The sequence below is a fragment of the Schistocerca gregaria genome, chromosome 1 (genome assembly GCF_023897955.1).
Source record: "Schistocerca gregaria isolate iqSchGreg1 chromosome 1, iqSchGreg1.2, whole genome shotgun sequence".
NCBI lineage: Eukaryota > Metazoa > Arthropoda > Insecta > Orthoptera > Acrididae > Schistocerca > Schistocerca gregaria.
Window position 1 is genome coordinate 48,511,743 of NC_064920.1, and position 10,971 is coordinate 48,522,713.

The 10,971-nt window shown below is 41.6% G+C and overlaps 1 pseudogene; it reads left to right on the forward strand.

The window, feature by feature from the left end:
• Nucleotides 1-10,645: 10,645 nt before the first annotated feature.
• On the forward strand, nucleotides 10,646-10,763 carry LOC126290638 (5S ribosomal RNA; annotated as a pseudogene).
• Nucleotides 10,764-10,971: the final 208 nt, after the last annotated feature.

Below are 10,971 nucleotides of genomic sequence, written 5' to 3' on the forward strand. Positions count from 1 at the left end.
TAGTGTACACACACACACACACACACACACACACACACACACACACACACAGTAATATCTGTCGAAGTCCATCGACACGCGCAGAACGAAATTCTTCTGGCGAACGTACAGCGTCTCCGAAAAAAATCTCGTGACTATATTCCGGCGTTACGGCTAGGTTCTCATTGAAATGAGCAAAAAATGGTACTTTTTTTTTTTGAGACAGTGAAAATACATTTGAAGGATCTGTTAGGGGAATTACGAGCGATCATACTATGACCTTTATTTTAGATTTTCAGTAAAAAAAATGGCGCCCGCAATTATGATTTAATCACGCAGACTGCGTGCAGTGTGGCCCCTCAGATGTTACCTGAAATCAAAAATGGGTAACATTAGTTGATACTAAATTACTTCTCTGAAATTAAAAATGGAAAACATCAGTCGATATTACATAAAATTTATGGGAGCGCATACCTAACCGCAATGAAACAACCGTAAATTTAGCGATACGGAGCTAATTCGAACTCTGAGTTAGATTTTTTGGGGGTTTATTTCACTCCTTATGCCTTCACAAAAATTAGTTAATATTAATCAGTGTCATATATTATAGGTATAAGCTCCTAAGAAAAGTGTTTACTTTTCTGGATCAGAGGTAGAAGTTAAGAGATTGAACCATTTTTAGTTAATGCTGCATGCCGTTCTGAGAAAATCGTTTCTCCAAAAAAGTTCAACGTCTAGGGAAACCTTTTAGTTATATTATTACTTCGATTTGCAAGAACTGAGTGTTAAATATATATTTTTAATGTCGCTGAACACGAATCTGCAGTCAGATTTTCAATATTCAAAACGGCTAATGCAATACGGAGAGAACAGGATTATGTTTTGACCAATTTTTACCAAAAATGCATTTTCGTTATTTACGTTTAGTGTGCAATCCAAGGAGCACTTATCAACCCTTCCTCTAACTGGAATTGTTCCTAGATAGCAACTCCCTGTTCTTCTTGGCAGGAGAAACCGATCTGTCTAACCTGGATATGCAGCACTCGTTATTCGTCAGTGTTTTCGGCTAGTATGTTTGCATGCATTGTGCAGTATGAATCATTTTGTGCACGTGCGTCACGGGACGAGCTTTGATCTACATCTATATGGATACTCTGCAAATCACATTTAAGTGCCTGGTAAAGGGTTCTTCGAATTCACTTCACAATTGATAGTTAATTGAAACCCTCAGCTGCCGACAGGTGTTGTTGATATACTTCGATGGGGACAGCTGAAAATGTGTGCACCGACTGGGACTCGAACCCGGGATCTCCTGCTTACATGGCAGACGCTCTATCCATTTGAGCCACCGAGGACACAGATGAATACCGTGACTGCAGGCATTTATCCCTTCCACGCTTCCCTTGAGACTCACATTCCCAACTGTCCACAATCCACAAACGTAATGTACGTAATAGGTATTTGCCCATCCACTCAATACTGGCCCACACTAACGTGACGATTCCCGTAAGATTTCGGGCAACCTGTGCCCATTCGCACAGACGAAGCTCAATGGCTGGGTAGCGTTTAACCATATATATGAAGATAGTAACTGTTCTCGAAAGAACAGGCGCCACTGACGACCGGGCAGCTTCTCTAGAATACATGATAGATCGGCCTATGTGGCCGAGAAATTCTAGGCGCTTCAGTCGGGAGCCGCGCGACCGCTACGGTCGCAGGTTAAAATCCTGCCTCGAGAATGGATTTGTGTGATGTCCTTAGGTTACTTAGGTTTAAGTCGTTCTAAGTTCTAGGGGATTGATGACCTCCGATGTTAAGTCCCGTAGTGCTCAGAGCCATTTGAACCATCAGTCTCTATGCTTACACACTACTTACATTAACTTATGCTAAGGACAACAAACACACACAACGATGCCCGAGGGAGGACTCGAACCTCCAACGGGGGGAGCCGCGCGAACCGTGACAAGGCGTTTGAGACATGGCGGATACCCGGCGCGGCCCATGGCAGTCGTGACACTTTTTGAATGAGAACCTGTCCCTATGGAATACCGTTGATAAAAAGTCACAGGGATTATGTACTCAGGTTTCACATGTGGATTAACACTTCCTAATCAATATCCGGAATGAGCAGGGCTTAAAACTTTGAAGCGTTAAATTTCAAGGGCCGTTCTCTTGTTTGCAAATAGTTTCACAGCGGAAATTTCTCTAGGTTTTTTTTTTTTTTTTTTTTTTTTTTTTGCTATAGGGAAAGAAGGATGATACATAATTTTTATTCATTACGAGATTCTCAGCCACTTGCAGAAGTGATTTCCCGTGATTCTGCAAAACTTTTCCTTTAGCCAATAGTACCAACTATAGGATTTGGTTCCTGCTGCATGACACTGAAACTGACCAACTCATTTGCATAAAGAGCTAGCTTATCATCCGCTTCTTTACTTGCATAGACCGTTTATGGTCTGCAAAGAATTTTTTTCTTTAATCGTTTTTTTATGTCTTTTATAAACTGCAACACTTTCTAAACTTAACGCCATTGAAGTATGGTCTTTTACTAAATGACCAAAAAGCTATGCCGACAGCTGGAGTCGAAGGTTTTTGTTAATCAAACCGTTTGTATTCTTGTGGTGATATCTCCATAGAATCTTTCATTCCGCAACACACATTTCTTTTATATAATTGAGAAGTGAAATACAGGTTTTCATAGATGCAGATTTAAAATATTTTAATATAACGCAATAAATATTTCATTAAAATTTTCATCCACTTAGTATCGAAGTTCCAAAATCACTGAAACATATAGTTTTTAAAAATTCTAACAGAGGAGCCGAATTGCGAATTGTCAGATATATTTAGTAATGCTCTCATAATGAACCATTTTCAGAAATATCTCACACCCTTTAGGAGTTAGTTTTTCAAAAACAATTGAACATGTATTCTTCTATTTAGAACCAAGGAGCCAAATTCAAATCTTCATCCTTTTAATTCTAAATTGCTTTCATAGTGAAATATTTCATAAAACTTTTCATCCCCTATTTCACTCTATTAATGAGTTAAATTTCCAAAAGCAACGAAACACATTTTTTTTACATCCAACTGAGAAGTCAAATACCTATTTTCATAGATGTAGCTTTAAAAATGCTTCATTAGTTCTTTAATAATGATTTATTTTCAAAAAACCTTCACTAATTATTTTATCCCCTCAACGGAAGAATTTCGGAAAATGATAAAAACCTGTTTTTTTTTTTTGTTTCTGGCTGAGAAACCAAATGTCAATTTCCGTAGTTTTGTAGTTCTAGCTTCAACAGTAACATAGGGACATATTTTTTTTTTTCAAAAAAACTTTTCAACCCATATTTCACCCCCTTAGGAGTGAAATTTCGAAAAATTTCTTCTTAAATGGTTCTTTCAGCGTAATATTTACACCTTCATCAAATTTCAAGTCCGTATACTTTGCAGGTTGGGCTGGAAGACGATGAGTGAATGAATACATGTGCCCCTATCGCATCTCCTTGGAGGTTGTAGTTTCAAAATCAGTGAAACACGTATTTTTCAATAACAGAATTTTCATAGATTTAGCTTTAAAAATTCTTTCACACTGAATTATTTTCATAAAATATTTCATCGTATATTCCACCTCCTTATGAATTGAATGTATCAAAAACAGTGAGACATGTAATTTTTTTTTATTTTTACTTCAACCGAGAAGCCAAATTCAGGTGTAAATATATTTAGCTTTAAATATGCTTTCATAATTAAATATTTCATGAAACATTTCATCCTCTATGTAATGGGATTGTGGTAGTGACACACCAAAATCACAATAGTAATCCGTTGTAGTTGCTACATATTTTATTACAATCAAAAGCATTATAAAATCACAATCACAAAAATACAAGAGATTGCATTATAAGGCTAGATCTGTTGGAAAAATAGTAAATAAATTTCTTTACGTGAAACAAGACCCGTTAAACTTCAAATTTGAATATGACTAGGTAAATATACTTAGGTAAGGCTTTACTTAAATAGTACAAATGTCCATAGAATGTGCAGCAGAACTCTCATTACTTCCAATCAGCAGAGAAACAGATTAAGCCTAATAAACAGATTTTTTAACGTTTGGCTAGCCAACTTTCCTAAAAAAAACTATATACAAATGATTAAAGCAATTAAGGAGGTGCTTTAATTTTGACCAAACCGACCTTCAAATTTACTTACTCAGTTGATTAATCAACAATATTCTTAGAATGATTACAACTAGAACATGACCATATGACAATACCCTTAAAACAAGGTTGCTTCAATATTTCGTGTGAATTGGCGATTGACGCGAGCAGAACAAGGATTCAAATCAATACGGAGATCCACGAGATAGGGAGTGACATAGAAATATAGTCAACTTTGCAATGCAATTGAACTTTGGATGCTATAGTTCTCCACCGGAAAGATGGAATCACGCAAAAGTGACCACATAACCCAAGATGTAAAGGAGAGGACATGGCCTTAAATATCTCTCTGTCTCCGTGGTGCTGTGCTCCCAGTATTCTAGCGTCGACCTCTGCCAATTATCTCTAACACAACACACATCAAGGGCAGACAGTTTTCTGAGACATATACTAAACAACCTTATCTGGAGAACAGGTGAGCATTACAACTGAACTGAAACAAATGAGCCTCCGTGAGTTACTTGGCCAGTGCCAGCCCTTAAACTTTGATTAATAAGTTCGCTAAAAGTCATGCCGAAGTTAAGATGACAAGATTTATCTCCAGGTTCGGCATATTAGGGGCAGAGACAATGAATTGGCGACGCTCTTAGCCGTATGTTCGCGGGAGAGTCTGGGGAAGGCAAGGGCCACGTGGAGCCGGATCGTGGGGCGAATTTCCTTCTCTCCGAGACACCCGGTTTCTTCTGCGACTCAGCCGGCAAACAGGCTGTGGACCCCAGGTGGGGACCGAATAGGCAGCAATAGGCGGATGGCGACGTCGGTACTGGCTGTTGCCTTCGGGGGAGACAACCGTGGTGAAGTGAAGGTCTGTATTCCAGAGGAACGAGTTAGCATGATATATCCACGATTCGGTGGTCGGGGGTCATTTGGCGTTACACAAGACCTAGAACCGAGTTCGGGAACACGTTTTGGCCCAACCTATATCGCGATGTCAGGCAATTTGTTGGCAACTGTGTCCAGTGTAAGCGCGGTAAGCCCGATGTGGGGACGCGCAGAGAACTACTACAGTCGCTTAGGGAGCAGTGTCCTCTGGACCGGGACTCAAAGATCGAAACAACGATCGATGGAAACTGGCGCCAGAAACGCACCAGCTCGCTTTATTTCATCCCCTTAGGGGTTGAACTTCCAAAAACACCAAAACTCGTATTTTCTTATTTGTAACCTTGAAGTCAAATACCAGTTTTCGTAGATGTAGCCTTAAAAATACTTTCATAGTTCTTCCATAATTATTTATCTTAAAATAAAATGTTCACCCACTATTTCACTTCATTCCCAATAATAATGGAACACATATTTCTTTATTTCTGACCTAGAAACCAGATACAAATTTTCGTATGCCTAGCTTCAAAATTACCTTAATAGCTACATGTTTCAAAAATCTTATAATTTCCTGTGTCTCCCCCTTGCAGTGTAGGAGGGATAGTGTCGTGCAACAGACAGTATACTCAGTAGACAACGAACTGTTCGTTGTGAAATCAGCGACATAGGAACCGAGACTGACACAGAAGATGCTGAATGTGAAGCACACTAGACTCGTGTCTACCACGGCTTCAAATAGTATCGATTTACCATGAACGGAATTTCCGAAAAGTGAGCAAGTAATTTTACAGTAAATTCAGTACCGATGGAGAGGATATACAACGAAAAACATTTCTATAAAATTTCAGAAATAATGAAACATTCCACTCAAGTCGCGCGGCAGAACACGCAATGGATATGCTTGCACTTAAGACGGAAGGCCCCACGTGCTAACGCAGGCTTACGACAGATCGCAAAATTCGGCAGTAGGCGTAAGCCAACCTCGTGTGCTGCCATCTGTTGTTGATGCCAGGCATCAAGGTCTCAGTAGTACGGCCATGCACTGGAGAGTAATTGCTTTGTAAGCACTCCGTCTTCAGGCCACGAGTGGCCTACTGGGACGGGACCATCCGACGGCTGTGTCATCATCCGTGGAAGATGCGAACAGGAGGGGCGTGGGGTCAGCACACTGCTCTCCCAGTCGTTATGGTGGTTTTCTTTGACCGGAGCCGCTACTATTCGGTCGAGTAGCTCCTCGATTGGCACCACGAGGCTGAGTGCACCCCGAAAAATGGCAAGAGCGCATGGCGGCCTGGATGACCACCCATCCAAGTGCCGACCACGCCCGACAACGCACTTAACTTCGGTGATCTCACGTAAACCGATGCAACCTCCGGGGCAAGGCCCTTGCCGCAGATATTTTAGAGTAGTTGCTAACGTTTCATAATTATCTAGTTTACGGGGAAAATGTAAAAAACGCGATTGTCACCGAAGCTACAACTAATCTGAATTTCTGGTTAGTTATCAAGTGGTCTTGCGCGCGAGCCTGAATTTTTCATCCTATTCGGTGGGAATGATTCAAACCCGTCATGTTCTTCTTATGAGGTTTATTATGCACACAATGATCGTTTGTAGTTGTGTTGAGTTACTAACTTGATAAATTTTTGGATGGCGCACGAATCATATCTGAGATCTGCGCTTGCGCTTAATGGCTGAAGGTGAATTAGCGCAATGAGCAGTAGCGAATGTTATAGTAACATGTTTGTAAATTATTTCAGGTAAATTACGTTAGTCGTGTAATATTATCCGTATATCAGTACAGTATGTGGGCCAATTACGTTAGTCATGGAATACTATCCGTATAAGACTATGTCACCTTGATGTCCCGAAATTTGCTTCAATTTTGGAATCCACGAAAGAACTGGAAATTTTCCTTTACACAGCTTTCCATATAATTTCTATTCCAGTGATTTAGTCTTGTCTGTCACTCGACCTTTCTGACCGTGAAATAAATTCTATCGCTCAGGTGCTTATTACCTCTTCGTGTTTCCATTTGTCGATATTGCGCATAAACACTTACATATCTCAAAGTTGCTATGGACAATGATGGAACGACACACTTTTCTATGGCGACACTGCAGTTTAGAGATAGAAAAACCGATCAGTTAAAACAATATGGGTATTTTAGTTCTGAATAACCGATGTCTTTCGGTATTTGTTTGCTCTCGGTTATAACAAGTATCTTTTTATTTTTTCCTGATAACCACGTAAAAACAGATATATCAATTAGCCACAGCAGCCGTAGTAAAATTTTTAGTTTTCAAGTAATCCTTTTTTAAAAATGACGAGTAATTTTTATTCGTAAGATTTCCATAGCTCTGAAATACTGCGTTGTTACAGAAAAAATGGGAAAAGTGATGTATGCCACTTTAATAACACTGCTGACAGAAACGAGCAACAAAAGGATTGGTCCAGCATTGCCGAGACAATATTGTTCCTGTTATACAAGCAGTGCGCGAGACTGGACGCAGTTTCTCGCTGTTGTCGAACGTCAGTTGTAACACAGAATGGCACCATCTGGAAGTATTTTACGATATGCGGTAGGAGTGAAGCACAATGGTTGATTTGGTCGACTTGCGACATCATACAAAGAAAAAAGTTAAAATTTTCGCGATAAAAACAGAAAGTGCCTGATCTGCTGCCTGTGTCTAGGAGTATGCCGTTATCTGCTTGTAGCCCTTGAAAACAGAGAAATTGAAACGAAAAAGAGAGTTCTCCAGCCGAAGTTTTCACCCTTTATCGCTGGACTATACGTAACGCCCGCATAGTGCTGTGATAACCGATTACAATATAATTTCTGAGCAGAGCTTCTAAAAACTAAAATCAGTAGGAGAATACTGGCAGTTTTCTGTAGTACAGAAGCACTCGCCATATTTTGAGAGAAACAGCGAACAGCGGACAAAGTTTTATTTGACTATTTAATTTAAATTATGTCCGAAAGAACAGACACCATATCCATATACGTATATGGTTCTGGCAATACCAGCCTTGACCTTCTTCTGTGAAGATGCACACGTATTCCCCGAACTGTTACGGGACTTGGTAAGAATGTCTTCCACGAGTAATGAGTGTGGTGGTGTGGGACACTACGAGTGTAGTGTGTGGACATACAAGGTGAGCATGTGAGTCTCGCGGGAGGCGTGCGCGAGATAGTCCCTGCAGTCTCTCCATCGTCTGTGCCCTCGGTGGCTCAGATGGACAGAGCGTCTGCCATGTAAACAGGAGATTCCGGGCTTTAGTCCCAGTCGGGGCACATATTGTCACCTGTCGCCGTTGATATATATCGACACCCGTGAGCAGCTGACGGTATTAATATAATTCTAATTTCGTTCTGGACGGCTGCCGGTCATCATAAAAGTATTTAATTTAACGTGTTGATTCCATTTATCAAGAAACTGAGAAAGTCAAATTTTTTAAATCTTTGTTTGATTCCTACGTTTACTAGAGGAAATAATGTAAATAAAAGGCTGAAAATCGGTTATTACAAGAACTAGAATTGTGACGGGCTTTAAAAATTAGGTTAAAGTGAGCCGAAAACCAGTTGTTTCAGCGATAACCGACATTCCCACTGGAGTTCTGCGTGGTAAGATTGACGGGCAAGGACATCTGCCAGGAAGTTTCATATCAGCGCACACTCCGCTGCAGAGTGAAAATCTCATTCTGGAAACATCCCCCAGGCTGTGGCTAAGCCATGTCTCCACAGTATCCTTTCTTTCAGGAGTGCTAGTTCTGCATGTTTCGCAGAAGAGCTTCTGTAAAGTTTGGAAGGTAGGAGACGGATACTGGCAGAAGTAAAGCTGTGAGTACCGGGCGAGAGTCGTGCTTCGGTAGCTCAGTTGGTAGAGCACTTGCCCGCGATAGGCAAAGGTCCCGAGTTCGAGTCTCGGTCGGGCACACAGTTTTAATCTGCCAGGAAGTTTCATATCAGCGCACACTCCGCTGCAGAGTGAAAATCTCATTCTGGAAGCATCCCCCAGGTTGTGGCTAAGCCATGTCTATACAGTATCCTTTCTTTCAGGAGTGCTAGTTCTGCATGTTTCGCAGAAGAGCTTCTGTAAAGTTTGGAAGGTAGGAGACGGATACTGGCAGAAGTAAAGCTGTGAGTACCGGGCGAGAGTCGTGCTTCGGTAGCTCAGTTGGTAGAGCACTTGCCCGCGAAAGGCAAAGGTCCCGAGTTCGAGTCGCGGTCGGGCACACAGTTTTAATCTGCCTGGAAGTTTCACATCTAGAACAGTTTCTCAGAAAGGTTACTGCAGCTCTGATGTTCTCAAAATGAACGGGCCAGCCATTGGCGTCCTCGAGGTGGAGGGGAGGAGGTGGGGAGGGGAGGAGAGGCAAAGGGGCACTTTCACCCATCGCCCCCAACCCTCCCTGGAATCTGGAGTAAAGAGTTTTTATTCGTTACTATATACTCATACTCTTCCAGATAAGACTTCTCCACAATACTGCTAAACCTTAGCTTTGACCAGTTGTAGGGCTTATAGAGTTAGTGTCTTGCAGCTTGTTGCATCTCGTAACTGACCAGCTGATTTGTACACAGAGAGCCAGTTTCAGAATCATGCGCTCCAGCCCCGACGCTCCTCCCGCACTCCCCTCCGCTGGAAATATTTCAGCAGACTCCAGTCTGCCACTGTGCATATATTTTGATAACATCCTGGTTTTAATAGCATCGAAGGAACAGCATTGTGCAGTAAAGGGTAGACCTAGGACAGAACACACCATTCACATTGAAACGCATCACTTAGTAGATGGTGAAGTACTCCGAAGCTAGCCAGATAGAAACAGAAGTTCCTGGCACTGTATCTGACCCAAATTCTAATCTTACACTAATCTCTTGTAGCTACCTACCACGCTCTCAAAAAGCCAACGATTTACTATTATCAGAAGTTCCGAAAAATGAGGAAGAAATTGGCCCACACGTTTTTCCGTTGTGTATTATTTCGATTCCCCCATAAAGGGAATGGACTTGTAGCCACATGTTACACAAGCGATAGATGGCTTAAAATACATAAAAATAGATGACAATAAGAGACGATTTTTAAAAACACAATGATGGACGGTATTTTCGATTTTTACAGGAAAATAATGGATGACGAAATAAAGGTTTTAGAAAAATACGCTGGTGGACAATATTGGGGATTTTTTATCTTTATAGATGACTAGCGGAAAAGCTTGGCGTTGACCAGGCATTTATTTACAGCTGTGCGTCCACGCCCGTACTATGCAGCGTCTGGCCTTGTCCTGAGTTTTTATGACCTATCTCCTGAAACATGTGTCATACAATGATATAATTTTGTAGGTACATTCAGCGTCATATGCGGATACTGTCTGCGAAATTTATTGCGAATATAGTAGCAAAGAAGTAACAAATTTAAATGTCATGAATGTTGTGATGCCCACACACTTGGGTGCAACTAATGTACACGGGATGCTTGGCACGATCATTATAGCTACCATCACCTGTGGTCGAAATTGGACCAGCTGTGTCGACGTAGTGAAAATATAAATGTGCATAACATGGTAAACGTCCATTCTTTCGATCCATCGGACCTGATCTACGATCAAAAATATCATGTAAATGTGGTAGGGGCCACGGCCTTGCCGCAGTGGATACACCGGTTCCCGTCAGATCACCGAAGTTTAGCACTGTCGGGCGTGGTCGGCACATGGATGGGTGACCATCCGGGCCGCCATGCGCTGTTGCCATTTTTCGGGTTGCACTCAGCCTTGCGATGCCAATTGAGGAACTACTCGACCGAATAGTAGCGGCTCCAGTCAAAGGAAACTACCACAAAGACTGGGAGAGCCAGTTCCTCCTCCACCCTCAGTGAGGATGACGTGGTGGTCGGATGGTCCTGATTGGCCACTTGTGGCCTGAAGACGGAGTGCTTTTTTAAAGTAGTGCTGCCTACAT